Genomic DNA, 16,351 nt, shown 5'->3' on the forward strand with positions numbered 1-16,351 from the left:
CAGAATTCAGAATATTCATGTATATTCAGCAATGATATTCTGTACAAAAATAAGAAATACATGCCGCAATATGGATATCTCACAACAAAATGCTGATCAACCTATTCATGTCTCTCCTTATGTATCATCATTGGAGACTTACAGTTATTGGGAATTATACTTTTAAAAATTAAGACCAGGGTCCTCCCTGGTGGCTCAGGTGGTTGCGCGCCACACTGTGAAGCTGTCCACAGCCTCTGCAGTGCCGGTTCGATCCAGGCCAGCCAGGGAGAAGCTCACATGGCGTGATGGACCTCTCCTGTCTCGCCTGCTGTTCCCCTCAGCAGTGTATTTCATCAGTCTACCTGTTCTGTTCTCCGCTCTGTCTCTGGTGACTCCTCTCACCCTCCCACACATCTGGCCTGTACCCCGGTTCTTGTATAAATAAATAAATCTTTAAAAAAATAAAAATTAGGACCAAAATAAGCTAAATTACACCATTCACAAGGTTTCTACCGTATGCTCTGTGAAAAAGAATTTGAAAAATACACAATTTCCTGTAAGCCACCAAAAGTACAAGTCTTTCAAAATAATCCTATACATACTGTTTACTCCTTAATACAGATAGATAAAACAGATAGAAATACAAATAGATATCTAAAAAAGAGAGGCGAGGCGAGGGGAGAGGGCGAGACTGAAGGGGGGGGTAAGAGAAACAGTATTTCACAAAGTAAAATGCCATAATTACCATAATACCATAATTACCATAATACAATGTAGGCAAACACTATAGCTTTTTATTTTTATGTTTATTTATCCACATGGCCTATATACCATTATCTAAAGTCTGCACTACTTTTTAAAAACATTAAATCTAAATCTTATCTGCTAATTTCTTTTGTAGAAATCTCTCACTCCATTATAAAGCCATATTTCTTATGTTAATTTGAACTCCTAATGAATGAAAATTGAAGTAAATTAGTAAATTCATAATTTATAAAAGAGTGAGTCTCCATTTTTACCATAAATGTATAATATAATAAAGACATCTACTTATAGGATTATGCAAAATGAGCTGCAATTTCACACAAATCATGGAAAAATGAATAGCTATAATGAGAAGTTTTATTAAAAATAGCACTTTGAACAATTGAATTTGTATTAATTATATAAATTATCTTTTAAAAACAAACTCATATAGATTTTGCTTTTATAACCAATTATTACAAAATGAATATTCACTTGTATTAACTTCTAACTGAAGAAATAAAGCATACCACCCATGTAGCAATAGATTTTTCAAAAACAATATGCATTGAAACAAAATGATTAGTTTGTAGATTACATACTAGACTAGGGCAATGTATTGTGGATATGTTATGAATTATCTTTAATAACCCTTCAATTAACTTTAAACCTAAAAAGAACATTGGAAATAAAAATGAATGTTGTTTTCACAAATAAATTGCATTCTCAAGAGTGTTGGAATATCACTACCTTATTGAGAAAGGACATTTATATGCAATGTAAGAAATGTTAACATAGGGGACTCCCTGATGGTGCAAGGGGTTAAGACGCAACCTATGAAGCTGTCCACAGCCTCTGCAGCAAGAGTTCAATCCCCCGGCCAGCCAGGGAGTGGCCCACATGGCACAGCAGAACTCTCCTGCCTCGCCCACTGCTCCCCTCAGCAGTGTACTTTGGTCAGTCTGCCTGTTCCGTTCCCCACTCTGTCTCTGGTGAATCCTCTCACCCCCCACACCTCTGGCCTGTACCCAGCTCTTGAATGCATAAATAATCTTTAAAAAAATAATTAAAAAAAGTAACATAGGTGCAATGAAGAGTCAATGGTTCTAATATTTCATTTTATTTATATTTATTTATGCATACAAGAGCTGGGGTACAGGCCAGAGGTGTGGGGGGTGAGAGGATTCACCAGAGACAGAGTGGGGAACAGAACAGCAGACTGACCAAAGTACACTGCTGAGGGGAGCAGCGGGCAAGGCAGGAGAGGTCTGCTCCACCACGTGGGAATCTCCCTGCCCAGCCAGGGATCCAACTCATGCTGCAGAGGCTGTGGCCAGCTTCATAGTGTAGTGCTTAGCCCCTTGAGCCATCAGGGAGGCCCCGGCTCTGATATTTCTTACAGTATTTTAAAAAGTGAATTCCTAGGGTACAAGAAAATCCCAATCAAATGTTTCTTTTGGGCTGTGGTACTGTACATATCAAGAGGTTTGTACCTATACCTCTGAATCATATCCAGTGATATAAGCTAAGGATACCTCAATAAACAATAAAAATACTTTTAACATCAAAAAAATGTACATTTAAAAAAAATAGGAGAGAAATGCTGACATACAGCACAGAGAGTTCAGAAATGCCTTGAAAGTGAAAGTCACAAATATCCTCAAACAAAAATGCTAATGAAGAATGCTCTGGGCTTAAATCTACATTTGACTTATTCAATTGTAAATGACATTTTGGCAAAAGCAATTTTTACACGTGGAATTTTTGCTTAGAGTGGAACAATATATATAAAATAAAACAGAAATTCAAGAGGAAAGAAATGAGTTATTTGAGTATTTTTAGGGTTGTATCTTGCAAAAGCATGTAACTTGAGTGATTTTCTTTGTATTAAATTTTCTCCCTTCTCCCTGCCTCCCTCCTTCACTTTCTTCCCTCTCTTCCCACCTGTTTTCTCCCTTCCCCTTCATTCCTTCCTTCATTATTTCAACTTTCCTTCCTTTTCATTTATTCTCTCACCTTTTTCTCCTTCTTCTGTATCTTACAATGAATGCTACATAACTTTATCTATGAACCCATTAACAATATAGTTATATTTTTTTTAAATACAAAAGATTTTAACATCAGTTTGCTTGCTCATCAGACATTTATTCAGTATGACTGTAGAGAGAAATTTGAGATCTGGCAATGAGCATAGGAATAGGACTCTATTGAGCCAACGAATCCTACAGGCTAGACTCTACATTGATGAGGGAGTTATGAAACATGTTATTAATGGGTTTGATAGCTGTAGTTTTAAGGTATAATAGTCACACAATTTCACAAAGAAATAAGCAGTCAATTTTCTCTAAGAATGTTGAAAATGTGCTAAGAAGTGTCAAAGTGGGCATTTACAATGTGGAAAGATCATGCAAATTATGAATACGAGTAAAAATGAGTGGTTTGGAAACATTCTGGCACACTCACACGAACTAAAATTGGTGTTACTAAAGAGAATACTCCAATATGAAGTAAAACAATCAACCAAATACCTAATTAAAGAAGCCTTCATATACCATTCTAAAGTACTTGGACTTCAGACTATAGAAAATAGTTGTATAGAGATTAGAAATAATACAAATTACTTACAGAAATTCATATAATATAGGTAGATACTCTCCCACCCAGGACAGAGATCTTAAAACCTCTTCTTTTGGTAATAGGCTAAATTTAATGAGTGGTATTCAATGAATTAGGGCATAGAAAAGGATAAATCAAAACAAAACACAATAACACTTTACTAAGGAAAACAGTGGCCATAAACATGTATTCAAGTTTTACATCTCCAGTGTTATTCATGCTGATATCATCTGCCTCTAGTATAATAGGGAAGCCACTTTATCTCTGTGTTAGTGTTTTTCTCTCCCCTCCAAAAAAAATACCCACCTAATCATGAGGAATCATCTTTAAAAAGTTGAAGGACACTACAAAATATCAGGTTTTTTCATAATGGTCAATTGTCATGATTAAAAAGAAAAATTCAACTTGGTCACAAAACCGGTGGAGATGAAGAAACTTGATGGCTAGACATAATGTGGTATGTGTTATATGTCTCATCATCATTTCCCTCAAAATTTATCAATGGGGGGAAAGTACCTAAATATCTCAGTGATGCTTCAAGAAGCTGTGTGAGCCATGACACAGGAAGGTGAACTCAAAACAGAAAAAAATATGAGATTATAGAACAGCACATAGTTGATCAATAAGCTGTGGACTCCTGAATTCTACCTAAATTAAAGCTGTTTTTTAGCTCCAGGGCTACCTCTGCTCCATGTTTGTTCTCACCAATGGAACTTAGCTCACAAACTGGTGTTCTGAATTTCATACAAAGAATCAATTAAGTAACTGATCCATTAAAAATAAAAGTAGATTTGAGAGATATTCATGATAAGCTTCTGTAGCACTTAGAGCCTGATTATATGATGAAGGTAAAGTAATAATGGAAAATCAATCTTTGATCAGAGTGAATTAACTTAAGGTCTACTTAGCAAAATAGAAGATATAGGGGTAAGTCAACTGGAGCAACAGGTTTATAATTGTTTCCATTTCAGATATAGTTTATCTTTGCGTATAATATCTAGTCAAAGCTCTCCAGAAGGTAATTGATCTTAAACATAAAATTCTCTAGTTTAGGAAATATAGATTGGCAACCAACTTATTAATAGAAGTTCAAACATATTAAAAGTTTCTTTTTTTTTAAGATTATTTATTTACTTATTTATACAAGCACTGGGTACAGTCAGAAGTGCGGAATGGTGAGAGAATTCACTGGAGCCGGAGGGGAGAGAAGAGCAGGCAGACTGATGAAGTACACTACTGAGGGGAGCAGCGGGCGGCATGGGAGGTCTGTGGCCCATGTGGGACCCTCGCCCGGTGACCGGGGATCAAACCGGTCACTGCAGAGGCTGCGGGCAGCTTCTTGTCCAGCGCTTAACCACTGCACCACCAGGGGAGGCCCAATATTAACAGTTTCTTAAAGGATTCTTAAAATCAGATGATGAGCTAACTCAGAAAGTTGAGTAAAAATGAGAAGGTAAGAAGGTCAAGAACAAAAACTTAGGGGAACACGACTAATAAGAAAGAGACTATGAAAGACTAAGAATCTATTATTTGGAAGGCAGTAGTTAACATAGAAGTAACTGTAAACTGTAAGAAAAACAAATTTTTCAGTGTACCTTTTTAAAGGATATGTGTAAGTGATTAGTTTTTCAGTGGAGAAGTTAGAGAAAAGTTAGGAAAATGGTGAAGAGGCTAAAATAATATGTGACCTTTTCTTTTATTGTTCGGTAGTAAATACAACTATGACCTGACTTTAAGGAATAATAGAAAATATATGAGCATAACCATGATTTCAGGTAGAAACAAATACATTTTATAAATGTGATGATGGGCTAACAAATACTATTAATCCTTAGAAAAGTTCAACTCTAATGTGAATGGTTAAGGGATTTTTTACAACGAGTTTAAAAAGGAAGGAAACAATAGACTCAGGAAAAAAATGCATAAGGCCACATAAATTGAAAAAAAAAAACTAAATAAAATGGACATCGGGGGAATTTGAAGAGGATCAACAGGCTTGTACATTGGAAAAAGAAGTTGAGATTAAATATTTAGAAAGTTGAAAACTGTATTAGGTAGGATATACTTTCAAAATCCAAAAACAAAAGCTAAGTACTGAGCTAAAGCCAATTTTATTAACATCTATGACTGTGAAGATATCTATTATTTAGACCCATTTTAGTTTCATATAAATTTGAGATGAAGAGGGTATGGGAAGCCACAATAAATTCAGAAGACATGCTATCTGATTATGGATTGAGATATGATTATGAAAAATATTTTATAAGGTAAATAATCACTGAACCTCAAGGCAAAATTTGAAAACAATTTAATGAGCACAAAAGAATTAAAAAGAGTCTGATGAATATAAGTCTTTAACTTTTGTGGAAATTACCTAGCAGGTCATCACTCTAATAATTCTTTTCAATTTTCATGTTAATTTCAATAAGATATTTTCAGTTTCTGAAGAGTAATCATGCAGCCAGTTAATTTTCTAAGCAAGTAATCATTTTTTAAAAAATATGAAGGTATGTAAAGAACATAGGGCAGAAGACCAAAGAGTAACATTAAAAACACAAAACCAATTAAACCATCTGGATACTAATGGATTAGTTAATAACAACTGTAATTACCCAAAGTCGGAGGAAAAATTATGGTTTTGTTTGTTGTGCTTTAGTTTCTATTGATTGATATTTATTGAGTTGTTTAAAGCATAAATCTTTTAAGACCTAATATATATTAGTAGACTCATTTGGCTAAATTACATAGAAATAAAGTTACAAATACAGGGTGTGTATGTACTGTGTCCCTATGCAGCATCAAATTTGCCATTAGTGTGGCAAATATTTCCAATTGACTTTCCCATTTTCTAATACAATCTTGTCCCACAATAAGGAAATTTTAGAATGAATAGCATATAATTTTAAAGGTAATCACATTTTCATTGATTTCCCTTACATGTGATGGTATAATGCAATTTAAATGTGGAATTAGACTTTCAAATCATATAGTTTGGTATGTAGTTGACAACAAGTTTCAGTATCAAAAATAAAGTACATCAAACAACTGCTCTCCTGATGCTTAGTTACCCCAAAGCTGACTTTATAATTACATCCAAGTTTAATTAATAGACCTTAGGGGCATCATCCAAGAGACATTGCTGAATAACTTTTGATCATTTAAAATTTGCATTCATTAATGAATATGGATATATGTGATGGATATATGTGAATATGGAATATGGATAATCACATATATTATGTAATCCCAAGTGTTAGTGTAATTCACATGTAATGAAAAAGTTGAATTGCTGTAGAGAACAGCAATTTAATAAAGCTGTAATTTTATAATAACCACATTTGACTCGTATTGGCTCTGTGAAGAGATGGTAATCATAAAAATTAATAGAAAAATCAAGCATTTTCAAATGGGCCATTCCTACTGGTGTGAGGTGGTATCTCATTGTGGTTTTGATTTGCCTTTTCCCTGCTTAAAAATGATGTTGAACATTTTTTCATGTACCTGTTGGCCATTTGCATTTCCTCTTTGGATACATGTCTTTTTAGTTATGCCCATTTTTGTGTGGGCCGTTCACTTTTTTTTTTTCAGTTGTATGATCTCTTTGTAGATCTTTGATATTAATCCCTTATTGGAGGTGTAGAGTGCAAATATCAATATTTTCTCCCAATCTGTGGGTTCTCTCTTTGTTTTGGCTATTGTCTCCTTTGCTGCATCAAAACTTTAAGTTTGATATAATCCCAGCTGTAGTGAACCTGAACAAATGTTCAAAAAAAGAGAGAGAGACAAAACTTGCAAGTACACCATAGATCTGAGGCTTACAGCAGGGAGAGTAAGAGAGAGTTGGGTCAAAAGAGCAAAGGAGAGCAGCAGGCAAGACAGGAGAGGTCTTCTTCGCCATGTGGGAATCTCCCAGGCTGGATGGGAATCGAACCCGCGCTGCAGAGGCTGTAGACCTTCACAGCGCTGCGCTCAACCCGCTGCGCCACTGGGGAGGCCTGCAATTGTATGGGGAATATAACAATAAAATTTATAAAAAAAAAAAAAAGAGCAAAGGGAAGAGAACAAGGGACTATGGTGATGGTTCATGGGTGATATGGTGATGGGAGATTTATAGAGACTACACATGAGTAGAGAAACCAACTACTGCACAAAAATAAACAATGTCAAAAAAAAAAAAAGAAAAATCAAGCTTTACATATGATTCCACAGCTCCAAAATCAATGGTATTTAAACTGTAAATTATTTTGTTACGAAAACCCCTCCTGCAGCTGAGGAATCTTTGATGAAGCAATAATGTAATGTTCTAAGATCAATGACTGGAAAGATTCATTCAGAATGTCCTACTTTGATATTCTGATTCTACCTAAATGTCTGACCTTAATGTTTTTCTTTCAATTGTTTTAAACAAATTTTACCTACATTTGTCATGGTTATAAATTTCTCCTGAATTTATAGGTTGATATCTTTAATTAATTCATTTAATTGTACATTCATTTCACATACATTTATTGTGCTACCATATGTCAAATATCTAAGTTCTTCAGACATAACAAAAACTAGAAAAAATCCCTACTAAAATATAAATTATAATCTATAGAAGAGAAAATTTATAAGTGTTTGTTGGGGCATACTTTTTTTTTAATTATATGTATGCCACAACACGTTTCAAGAGTCAAACTATTTGAAATTAATTATATTTATTTATTTATTTTTAAAGATTTATTTATTTATTTATACATGCACTCGGTACATTCAGAAACGCGGAAGGGTAAGAGAATTCACTAGAGCCAGAGAAGGGAACAGCACAGGCAGACTGACGAAGAAATACACTGCTGAAGGGAGCAGTGAGCGGGGCAGGAAAGGTATGTCACGCCATGTGGGACCCTCGCCCATGGCCAGGGATCAAACCGACGCTGCAGAGGCTGCAGGCAGCTTCACACCCCAGCGCTCAACCGCTGCGCCACCAGGGGAGGCCGAAATTAATTATATTTAAATATCAGTTCTGTACTCTACTTCCTTATAACTGTTTCAGAGAGGTAAAAATGTTTGCAATGACTTAAGTCTCCACACCCCCTCCCAGATACTAGTTATAAATATTAACATTTATTTCTCAAAAACAGATTATCTGTTTAAATTAAATTATGGAGATCAGGATCCAGTATTTTTACCATTTCCCATATAACACATTTATTCTTTATTGATAAAAATGTTATGAAAGAATATTTTAAACTAATTGATCATTTTAAAAATATAGTAAATGAAGAAAATAATATACACATGGAATGCACCTTACAATCTGCACCTGTGTTATAAAACTGTTGATTTAGAATGGTGATAATAGGCATCCTCCTCCTGTTTCTGATATTAGCAGAAAAGTTATCAGTTTTTCACTTTTATGTAAATAAGTTTCGGACTGTCATTCATAGTATATTATGTTAAATTGCAGTCCTTCTACACTTAGTGTTTTCTTTATTTTTTAAATAATTAATGACAATTGAAGTTTGCAAATGCTTTCTATATATCTAGTGAGATGATCATTTGATTTTTAGCCCTTATTCTGTTAATATAGTCTCACATTATTTGATTTGTTTATGTTGAACCACCCTTGTATCCAGGGATAAACTACAATTAACCTGAGTATATGAATCTTTCATTGGGATATTCAATTTGGTTGCTCATTTTTTTTTTTGTGGAATTTTTCATGTTTTTATTGTTATTGTACTTCTTTTCTTCTTTTATAATATTGACTTTGTCTGGTTTTGGTATCAAGACATTTCTGAACAGATTGGAACCAGATTAAACCAGTTTGAACTGGTTACATCTTCCTGAAAACAGTTTGAATCAGCTGGAACAGGTTTGGGTCAGTTAAAACTAGGTTGAACTGGCTTAAACCAGCCAGTACCTGTTTGACCCAGCTGTAACCAGTATGATCCAGTTTGAACTGGTTTATACAATATCAAACCAGTTTGAACCAGCTAGAACCAGATTAATCTGTTTTAAACCAGCTGGTACTGGTTTGAACAGGCTAAAACCAATTTAAATTGACTGAAATCAGAATTAAATTGGAAACATTTTTATATGGCTAGAACCAATTTCAACTTGCTTAAACTATTTGAACGGCTGGAACTGCTGAGGAACAATTTGAACCAGCTATACCTTGATGGAACCATATTGAAATGGCTGGAACTGGGTTGATGCAGTTTGAAATAGTGTGAACTAGACCAAACCAGTTGGAAATAGCCAGAACCAATTTGAATTTGTCAGTTGATCCCTTTCAAACAGATTCTGTTTGGCTCAAACAAGTTTCAGAAGATTCAAACTGGTTTAAGTGGGATCACAAACTTGTTCCAGCTGGTTTGATCTGAATCAAGACATTTCTTGCTAGTTCAAACTGGTTTGATTTGGTTCGCATCAGTTCAAAATGGATGAAGCTGATTCTAGGCAATTCCCACCAGTCCAAACTGGTTCCAACTGGATCTAATTAGTTCTGTCCTGTTCAAATGAATTCCAGATAATTTTAAGTGGTTCAAACTGATTCCAACTGACTCTGGCTGGAATTTTGGGACCAGCTGAAACTGGTTTCAAGTAGCTTGAATTGTTGAACTGGTTTGATCCAGCTGGTAAAATTTTGAACTGATTGGAACTGACTAAATACAGTTGAAAACCCCCTGAAATTGGTTTCATCTGGCTGGAATCAGTTGATCCAGCCAGAACCAGTTTGAACTGGCTGGAACTGGTGAGGAGCAGTTTGAAGCAGCTACAACCAGCTGAACCAAAATTCTGCAGGCTTCCTTCACTTTTTTTCCATGTTTTCATGTGATTTGTTTTTGAGATCACTAATTCTTCTGCTGGATCAAATCTGACACTTAAGTCCCTATTGAGTTTTCCAGTTCCATTTTTGTATTCATTAGCTCCAGAATTTTTTTAAATGGTATCAATCTCTTTATTGATATTCTCATTTAGTTCATGTATCATTTTTATGATTTCAGTTAGTCATTTCTCTGTTTCCTTATAATGCATGAAGTTTCTTTGATATGATTATTATTAATTACATGTCAGGTAATTTGTACAAAAATCCATTTAGTTAGGGTTTGTTATGCTACATTTATGTAGCATATTTTTTTAACTTTAAATCACATTTTTCTATTTTAGCTGTTTTTAAGTTGCTATATTGTCAGTTATTTTAATTCTGAGTTACAATAAAAGTAGGCCTATATTTTATGATATTTATGAAAGGGTAAACTAGTGTGAACATTAATGCAACATACTTCAAGATGATATTAAGGGAACACATTAATTTTAAATAAGAATTTTAATCATGAGAGGTGAGATATGTGAATCTGTAAATGTGATGTTTAAACAAGCAAATGAAACAAAACAATACCCAAAAAATGAGAATTGAAAATGTGATGATAAATGTCTAAAATGTGAAATTTATTGAACTGATATTATCCTATTTCCTATTGCCCAATAAATTGTCTTTTGTGAATCTTCATGTAGTGTCATGGAGCATTAAAAAAAAAATATATATATATATATATTTTTTTTTTTCTTAATGCAACATACTTCAAAGGAAAGCAAAGAGAATACTCCAGGAAACAAATAGTGTGTTTTCCAGAACAAAACCAAAATAATATATACCCATACAAAATTGATTAATTTTGTTGCCAAAGGCAAGAATATGGCCCTGACAGAAACATCATTCAAAGTTGTCCCACTTGTAGTAAAAACATGCCCAAGTCAAACTACTTTTGAGGAGTTATTAAAATCAGATATAATATTAATGAAAATATTATTCTCACAGAGAAAGCAGAATAAGCTATGGGCAAAATTCTTCCATCAAGTGACAGTTAGACTTCATATAATATTAATCCATCTAATGTGGAAAAGCAATTATTATTATATATGCATGCTAGAAAATTGTTTAATTTGCATTTGGACAAAAACAATGATAGTGTATAAATTAGCTTTTGTCTTCTGAATAGCTCATGTAAAAAGATTTTTTCCCCCTAAATTCAATGCAAGTCATAGAGGAGATTTCTCATTTAATTTATAGTTATTCTATAGACCATGCTTTAAATAATAAATTATATTTGCTATATATTTATATAAATCCTAAAATATGTTTGTTTTCTTCCCTCTCTTCTTGTCACTTAACATAAAATATATTAGTGATATTTAACTTTATAGCATATTATTTAAGTTACAGGATTTGAAGGATTGCCTACATCCACTAGAAGCACAGAAGAAACTATTTTATCCACAGTCTCTAGAAGATATAAACCTTGCTGATACCTTGATTTCATACTTCTAGTCTTAAATACTGAGACAATATACATTTCTTTGTTTTAATCAATGCAATTTTTGGTAATATTTTGTGGAACCCCTAAGAAACTGGTTTAAATATAGCTGGCCTGAAGATACTGACTTTGACAGACAATTCAAAAATGAAGTTAGAAAAGAGCAAACCTGCCAAAATTTCACAGTACAGATTCTGATCAAATTTCTAGCTTTTATTTATCACAAGACCTTTTTAGTTAATTTACACAGTGCCATATTATCAGGTACTTGTGGTCCTAATTATTTGTTTACATGATTGCATTGTTTTTTGTGTTGTCTCTTAGTCCGGTGAACACACCTCACTTTTGCAAATGGAGTTTTTGATATGGCATTTTGTTTTTGTTTTGTTTTGTTTTTAAAGATTTATTTATTTATTTATATAAGCACTGTGTACAGTCAGAAGTGCGGGAGGGTGAGAGAATTCACCAGAGTCAGAGTGGAGAGCAGAACAGGCAGACTGATGAAACACACTGCTGAGGGGAGCAGCAGGTGGCAGGAGAGGTCTGCGTGCCATGTGGGACCCTCACCCGGTGGCTACAGAGGCTGTGGGCAGCTTCGCAACCCTGCGCTCACCTCCTGCGCCACCGGGGAGGCCCTTTGATATGGCATTTTGACTGTAATATTTTAAAAGATAAAATAGCTCACATTTTTTTTTTGCCTTATTTTTAACATTCTAACATTTCTGGCTCTAGTAAAATAACAAACTTTTATATTATTTTGAATTTGTCTCTGAGAGTTTAGGATTGGTGGTTTATTATTTTATGGAAAGAAAATAATTATTGTCTTTGACTTCAATTATCTCTATCTCTATGGCACCACCATGTCCCTACTATGTACTTAGATTTCCTTTTGAAAAGTCCTAGTTTTTTTTTTCTAGTTTCCTCCACTTCCTGTGATCCCTCTAAAACTAGTTTACAGTAAAATTTTGCTCACATAAACCCTTACATCAACTTTTTAATGGCTTTGCCATTGAACTTGGAGATGAAAATCCAGACAAGTTAATATAGTGGACAAAACTCTATTTAAACTGTTCCCTTCTCTTTTTCTATAGCTTTATGATTTGCTTTCCCTTTTCTGTCAACCATTGAAAATTTATTCTTTTATCATTCTGAATTATTACTTTTTTAATCTTATCATGCAATCTCTTGTCTTTCAGGACTTGGCACATACAGTTTCCTCTGCCACTTCTCTACGTGGCTAATTCTGGGTTTCAATTTAACCTCAGCACTTACAAGAAGTCATCGCTGAGAAAAAAAAATGTTCTTTTTTTATGCAACACAGATAAACTAATATATGATTGAATCCAACAGAATGCTACAATAGCACATTTTGTGATTTGTTCTATTGAGTGCTCATGTTTTTTTTTTTTTTTGTTTGTTTGTTTGTTTTTTGTGCTACCAGGTAGTATAAAAGCAGCATGATGAAATCATCTCAATTTATACTTTTCATCATGTTATTACTAGTGTTCACACAACATTGAACAGACTAGCATTCTTTAAAATGTATCTGTTAAGGGCCTCCCTGGTGGCACAAGGTGTTAAGACACAACCTATGAAGCTAAGACACAACAGTGCAGCCACTGTGGCACGAGTTCAATCCCCAGGCAGGGAGCTACCCACATGGTGCATCAGACCTCTCCTGATTCACCTGCTGCTCCCCTCAGCAGTGTACTTCAGTCAATCTGCCTATTCTGTTCCCCACTCTGTCTCTGATGAATCCTCTCACCTCCCACACCTCTGGCCTGTGCCTCAGTTCTTGTATGCATAAATAAATAATCTTTTTAAAAATGTATTTGTTAAGACAGTACATTAATTCATTATTTATAAATTAACTTGGAATTCACCTGCTTGGGTATCATACTAAAAGGTCCAGAAACAAGACGTTTTGTAAATATTAATACAATTTGAAATGCACGAATGCTTTTAATGACCACAAAGAATGAAAAGATAATCCATTGTTTAGTGACTTGCTTTTGGAAAAAGTCAAAGTAAAATAAATTACAGCTAGTTGACTTTAATATTTAGAAGCACTAGAAATGGGTTTCTTATTGATTCTTACGTATCAAGCATGAAAATTGGTCAATTGGAATTAATTTTTATAGTAAAATATAAATGTTGAGTGACTTGGAAAGCAATTTATATTCCTGAAACTTTAAAATGTGAAGTATTTTACTTGTTAATATGAAATTGACAAAGAGAACAAATTCCAGCATTTTTTTCTAGGAAATTAATGCTTTTGCAAGGACTAGTTCTAGTAATTTTTTCTATATATAATTCTCTTTCTAATAGAAAATATTTAAACTAAGTAAAATAATTAAATAATTATTTGTATAGTCATATGCTATTTAGTTGTTAAAGTGTTTCAACTTAGGGGGTATATTTAATAAGGCAATATTTTATATTGTTTTTTACATTTGTTCAACTTGCTTAAAAGTCTATTTATTCAGTATAAAGTCTATGGTAGAAAATCTCCTTTGCTCTATCTGAAGCCTGGATTGAGAAAGGCTGTGCTGGTAATAGGTTTTCTAGTTATATAAAGTTATATATAGTTATATAAAAGAGGAGATTTTCTTACACAGGGACATCTAATACTTACGTACTCTTTCAGAGCTTCTAGAATGATCTAATAATGAGCTACCTGTCAATGAGAATAAACTCTCTCATAATGCAAATATCATATTCTTCTTTATCCATTACTCTCATATATCCATTGTTATTATATTCCCAAACTGATCATAATGGTGGTTATTAATAATCCTATGATTATATTCACCTATTCTCCCATGCTTCTTAATTCCTTTTTTTATTTTCATTATCTCATTTCAAAACAGACCAATTAGTTCTTTCTGATTCTTTGGACTAGGTTAGATATTTCTATTGAAGTCTCTAATAATACTATACTTCTATGGTTAATTTTCACTTTTTGTATATGAGCTGAAAGAGTTCTTTTTTCTTGTGAAACAGAACATTCTGTATATTCTTTAGATGTTTCTGAAGAAATCAACTCTTTTTGTTATTGTGTTATCATCATATATTATCATTAGTGTCTCTCTGAAATCTTACAGTTAGCATATAAGTCAGAGGGTAATTGCTTATGGAATAGCTTACATTATAATAAACACCTTATTTCTCAATTATTCCATCATTAGTTTTATATATATATAGTCAATTTATATATTTATGTATTAAACTTCTTCCATTCTAAAATGTTTATTTTTTTGATGTTCACACCATTCATTGTACTCTTTGATCTTTTCCTGATTTCTGAAGCTACAATTCAGTGAAGCTTCTATTACCAAGAGTTCAGTGATCTCCCAGTAGATATATCCAAAGGGCACATTTTTCTCTTTATTGTACTCATATTGGTTTCTCTAACATTAGTTTCCAGATATTGCTTATTTTGGTTCCACTTTCATCTCCAATGTTTCCCTATTTTGGTTCTACTTTCATCTCCCACGCAAATCTATCTATCTATCTATCTATCTATCTATCTATCTATCTATCTATCTATCTATCATCTGTCATCTATGTTGATATTCCATGAGCTTATTTTTGCTTGCATGTATCCTCTCAAACATGCACATCCATTCTAGTCATGCCCTGTCCATGATACTGGCTCAATTATTTGTGTTTCTATTCATGAGTTAGAAATTCAGGCTAATGTCTTGCCTGAATTCCAGAAACCTGTCACCTTCTCATTTTAAAAGTATACATCTTAAACTGTGAGTGAAATGGCAATGTTATTGCAACTGATAAAAATTAGTATTTTGTGGGCATCCCACAACCACTGCATCACAAGTTCAATCCCCAGCCAAGTAGCTACCCACTTGGCCCAGCAGACCTCTCCTAACTCACCTGCTGCTACCCACAGCAGTATATTTCAGTCAATCTGCCTGTTTGGTTCCCCACTTTGTCTCTGGTGAATCATCTTATCCCCCCATACCTCTGGCCTATACCCCAGTTCTTGTATGCATAAATAAATATATCTTTAAAAATTACTATTTTGTGATATTCTTACATCTAAGATATAAAACTGTAAAGACTCCCCAGTCCATTATATAAGTAGCTTCAAATAACTTCAGCATGTTTAAGGAGAGCTTAGGCCTGCAGTAATAAAAAGTTACAAATGTTCTCTGTGGTTTGGAACATTCATTAGCGAAGTGATTTAGTATCATAAGTTATATGACTAAAGATGGAATTGATTGTAAATGAAATCCTATCTACTTTCCTTGTCCACAGATTATTGTTCCATTGCTGAACAACTTCATGTTTTTGAAATTCTTAAAAAAAAATGATGGTCAATTTTATCCTTCATGTATACACTTCATGGCATTCATAAACCATATCAAATTTACATGCCATTACTTTTCTGCTGGGTTGCATTTCTTAGATTATCACAGAATATTTTGATTTTCCACTCTCTTCACTTTAATACTTCAATAGTCTTTATATATCACCCCATAGCTGCAGCAATCGTAAATATCACCTTGGATGTCAGAGGTCATAATCCTGAAAGTCAGGGCAGAACGTAGACCAAGATCATTCATTTGGAGCTGCCACTACATATATCATTTTTGAGTTTGATAAAAACAGAACTTCTTCCCTGGTCAATGCTTGCCATATAAACAACGGAAGCACAAGGCTTATGGCAGTTGTAGATATGATGCATA

Source organism: Talpa europaea, assembly GCF_964194135.1.
Source record: "Talpa europaea genome assembly, chromosome: 3".
Lineage (NCBI taxonomy): Eukaryota > Metazoa > Chordata > Mammalia > Eulipotyphla > Talpidae > Talpa > Talpa europaea.